The sequence below is a fragment of the Pseudophryne corroboree genome (genome assembly GCF_028390025.1).
Source record: "Pseudophryne corroboree isolate aPseCor3 chromosome 11 unlocalized genomic scaffold, aPseCor3.hap2 SUPER_11_unloc_2, whole genome shotgun sequence".
NCBI lineage: Eukaryota > Metazoa > Chordata > Amphibia > Anura > Myobatrachidae > Pseudophryne > Pseudophryne corroboree.
In genome coordinates, this window is record NW_026967478.1 from 689,226 (window position 1) to 694,229 (window position 5,004).

General features: G+C 34.8%; 2 non-coding genes across 2 annotated transcripts; both read right to left on the reverse strand.

Moving 5' to 3' along the window:
- Window positions 1–670: 670 nt before the first annotated feature.
- TRNAN-AUU (transfer RNA asparagine (anticodon AUU)) lies at window positions 671–744 on the reverse strand. Its single transcript has one exon. It is a non-coding gene; the product is annotated as a tRNA-Asn (tRNA).
- A 2,259-nt stretch (window positions 745–3,003) lies between these two features.
- On the reverse strand, window positions 3,004–3,077 carry TRNAN-AUU (transfer RNA asparagine (anticodon AUU)). Its single transcript has one exon. It is a non-coding gene; the product is annotated as a tRNA-Asn (tRNA).
- Window positions 3,078–5,004: the final 1,927 nt, after the last annotated feature.

A 5,004-nucleotide genomic window follows, 5' to 3' on the forward strand; every position in this document is an offset into this window, starting at 1 on the left:
ATTAAAATGGTAATTGACAAAAACAAACTACATTGTCACCAGAAGAGCAATACAAAATGTACAAGTGATATATTAAAATCATCTTTCCAGCTTGAATTTCAATGTTGCATTGGGTCAACAATTTTGTGAGAAACATCTTCACCCTTAAATAAAGATTTTCTTAATTCCTTACCTGTGTGCTAATTAGATATCACCTTGTTTTCACATTAAACAGACTTCCACATGAGAAAGCAGCAAGGATGCAGTGGCGTTAATGTTTCCTGGTGTCAACTTGTATTATTTCAGTAGACATTGAAATGAGGATGCATCTTGCTGCCTTTCCAATGAAGCAAGTTTAATTTAGTAATAGGTGAAAAACCATCCTTACAAAGGTGTTAATCAGAGACTTGGCTTTGTGGACACTTTTCAGAGAACAAATTTGTTAGCATAAAAATAAAGCCAGAAAATGAAGAGCTGTTTAATCACTCGATTGGATTTTTCTGCCAGCATATTTTTTTTCTCTGCAACCCACTGCTAAATTGTGCTTCCTAGCTGTTTTTTATAAAATCACTGAATCAAATCTAACTCTGATTACATCAGAGAAGGCCATGTACCCTACACCATAAGAGGAGGTTTGAAATTTTGACTTGTCTCCTTGAATATCACCAAAATCTGATCACAAGGTTAATTACATCCCTGGGTGGGATTGAACCACCAACCTTTTGGTTAATAGCCAAACACACTAACCGATTGCGCCACAGAGACACTTTGCAAAAGTCCATACTGACAAAGGCTAATAAGCATTCATCTAAAACGTTTCCTAGAAAAACTTTAAAAAGTCAATAATCTGGAGAGTTTTTGTAAGATGTTTCTTCCATCAACCAACGAAGAAACACATTGGTACTTTCCCATGATGAGTGAGTGCTTCAGGATCTCTTGCACTTACATGTGCAGCAGAGTACTGCAATGGAAGCATGCTGGGCCCATAACCCAGAGGTAGGCAGATTGAAACTATCCTCTGCTATATGCATTTTTTTTGTTAATTAAAGTAATCCAAAACTGGGATTGATATTGTGTCTCTTTTATTTTTACTTAAAGTACAATAACTTTTACCATTTTAATTTGTTTTAATAGTATATTGACAGTATTGTTTTCTTTCAAAAATCCACTTCATTTTCTTTACCCTATTATTAAAATGGTAATTGACAAAAACAAACTACATTGTCACCAGAAGAGCAATACAAAATGTACAAGTGATATATTAAAATCATCTTTCCAGCTTGAATTTCAATGATGCATTGGGTCAACAATTTTGTGAGAAACATCTTCACCCTTAAATAAAGATTTTCTTAATTCCTTACCTGTGTGCTAATTAGATATCACCTTGTTTTCACATTAAACAGACTTCCACATGAGAAAGCAGCAAGGATGCAGTGGCGTTAATGTTTCCAGGTGTCAACCTGTATTATTTCAGTAGACATTCAAATGAGGATACATCTTGCTGCCTTTCCAATGAAGCAAGTTTAATTTAGTAATAGGTGAAAAACCATCCCTACAAAGGTGTTAATCAGAGACTTGGCTTTGTGGACACTTTTCAGAGAACAAATTTGTTAGCATAAAAATAAAGCCAGAAAATGAAGAGCTGTTTAATCACGCAATTTGATTTTTTTGCCAGCATATTTCTTTTTCTCTGCAACCCACTGCTAAATTGTGCTTCCTAGATGTTTTTATAAAATCACTGAATCAAATCTAACTCTGATTACATCAGAGAAGGCCAGGTACCCTACACCATAACAGGGGGTATGAAATTTGACTTGTCTACTTAAAGATCACCAAAATCTGATAACAAGGTCAATTACGTCCCTGGGTGGGATTGAACCACCAACCTTTTGGTTAATAGCCGTACACGCTAACTGATTGCACCACAGAGACACTTTGCAAAAGTCCATACTGACAAAGGCTAATAAGCATTCATCTAAAACGTTTCCTAGAAAAACTTTAAAAAGTCAATAATCTGGAGAGTTTTTGTAAGATGTTTCTTCCATCAACCAACGAAGAAACACATTGGTACTTTCCCATGATGAGTGAGTGCTTCAGGATCTCTTGAACTTACATGTGCAGCAGAGTACTGCAATGGAAGCATGCTGGGCTCATAACCGAGAGGTAGGCAGATTGAAACTATCCTCTGCTATATGCATTTTTTTTTTGTTAAAGTAATCCAAAACTGGGATTGATATTTTGTCTCTTTTATTTTTACTTAAAGTACAATAACGTTTACCATTTTAATTTGTTTTAATAGTATATTGACAGTATTGTTTTCTTTCAAAAATCCACTTCATTTTCTTTACCCTATTATTAAAATGGTAATTGACAAAAACAAACTACATTGTCACCAGAAGAGCAATACAAAATGTACAAGTGATATATTAAAATCATCTTTCCAGCTTGAATTTCAATGTTGCATTGGGTCAACAATTTTGTGAGAAACATCTTCACCCTTAAATAAAGATTTTCTTAATTCCTTACCTGTGTGCTAATTAGATATCACCTTGTTTTCACATTAAACAGACTTCCACATGAGAAAGCAGCAAGAATGCAGTGGCGTTAATGTTTCCTGGTGTCAACTTGTATTATTTCAGTAGACATTGAAATGAGGATGCATCTTGCTGCCTTTCCAATGAATCAAGTTTAATTTAGTAATAGGTGAAAAACCATCCTTACAAAGGTGTTAATCAGAGACTTGGCTTTGTGGACACTTTTCAGAGAACAAATTTGTTAGCATAAAAATAAAGCCAGAAAATGAAGAGCTGTTTAATCACTCGATTGGATTTTTCTGCCAGCATATTTTTTTTCTCTGCAACCCACTGCTAAATTGTGCTTCCTAGCTGTTTTTTATAAAATCACTGAATCAAATCTAACTCTGATTACATCAGAGAAGGCCATGTACCCTACACCATAAGAGGAGGTTTGAAATTTTGACTTGTCTCCTTAAATATCACCAAAATCTGATCACAAGGTTAATTACATCCCTGGGTGGGATTGAACCACCAACCTTTTGGTTAATAGCCAAACACACTAACCGATTGCGCCACAGAGACACTTTGCAAAAGTCCATACTGACAAAGGCTAATAAGCATTCATCTAAAACGTTTCCTAGAAAAACTTTAAAAAGTCAATAATCTGGAGAGTTTTTGTAAGATGTTTCTTCCATCAACCAACGAAGAAACACATTGGTACTTTCCCATGATGAGTGAGTGCTTCAGGATCTCTTGCACTTACATGTGCAGCAGAGTACTGCAATGGAAGCATGCTGGGCCCATAACCCAGAGGTAGGCAGATTGAAACTATCCTCTGCTATATGCATTTTTTTTGTTAATTAAAGTAATCCAAAACTGGGATTGATATTGTGTCTCTTTTATTTTTACTTAAAGTACAATAACTTTTACCATTTTAATTTGTTTTAATAGTATATTGACAGTATTGTTTTCTTTCAAAAATCCACTTCATTTTCTTTACCCTATTATTAAAATGGTAATTGACAAAAACAAACTACATTGTCACCAGAAGAGCAATACAAAATGTACAAGTGATATATTAAAATCATCTTTCCAGCTTGAATTTCAATGATGCATTGGGTCAACAATTTTGTGAGAAACATCTTCACCCTTAAATAAAGATTTTCTTAATTCCTTACCTGTGTGCTAATTAGATATCACCTTGTTTTCACATTAAACAGACTTCCACATGAGAAAGCAGCAAGGATGCAGTGGCGTTAATGTTTCCTGGTGTCAACCTGTATTATTTCAGTAGACATTGAAATGAGGATACATCTTGCTGCCTTTCCAATGAAGCAAGTTTAATTTAGTAATAGGTGAAAAACCATCCCTACAAAGGTGTTAATCAGAGACTTGGCTTTGTGGACACTTTTCAGAGAACAAATTTGTTAGCATAAAAATAAAGCCAGAAAATGAAGAGCTGTTTAATCACGCAATTTGATTTTTTTGCCAGCATATTTCTTTTTCTCTGCAACCCACTGCTAAATTGTGCTTCCTAGATGTTTTTATAAAATCACTGAATCAAATCTAACTCTGATTACATCAGAGAAGGCCAGGTACCCTACACCATAACAGGGGGTATGAAATTTGACTTGTCTACTTAAAGATCACCAAAATCTGATAACAAGGTCAATTACGTCCCTGGGTGGGATTGAACCACCAACCTTTTGGTTAATAGCCGTACACGCTAACTGATTGCGCCACAGAGACACTTTGCAAAAGTACATACTGACAAATGCTAATAAGCATTCATCTAAAACGTTTCCTAGAAAAACTTAAAAAAATCAATAATCTGGAGAGTTTTTGTAAGATGTTTCTTCTATCAACCAACGAAGAAACACATTGGTACTTTCCCATGATGAGTGAGTGCTTCAGGATCTCTTGCACTTACATGTGCAGAAGAGTACAGCAATGGAAGCATGCTGGGCCCATAACCCAGAGGTAGGCAGATTGAAACTATCCTCTGCTATATGCATTTTTTTGTTTGTTAATTAAAGTAATCCAAAACTGGGATTGATATTTTGGCTCTTTTATTTTTACTTAAAGTACAATAACTTTTACCATTTTAATTTGTTTTAATAGTATATTGACAGTATTGTTTTCTTTCAAAAATCCACTTCATTTTCTTTACCCTATTATTAAAATGGTAATTGACAAAAACAAACTACATTGTCACCAGAAGAGCAATACAAAATGTACAAGTGATATATTAAAATCATCTTTCCAGCTTGAATTTCAATGATGCATTGGGGCAACGATTTTGTGAGAAACATCTTCACCCTTAAATAAAGATTTTCTTAATTCCTTACCTGTGTGCTAATTAGATATCACCTTGTTTTCACATTAAACAGACTTCCACATGAGAAAGCAGCAAGGATGCAGTGGCGTTAATGTTTCCTGGTGTCAACCTGTATTATTTCAGTAGACATTGAAATGAGGATGCATCTTGCTGCCTTTCCAATGAAGCAAG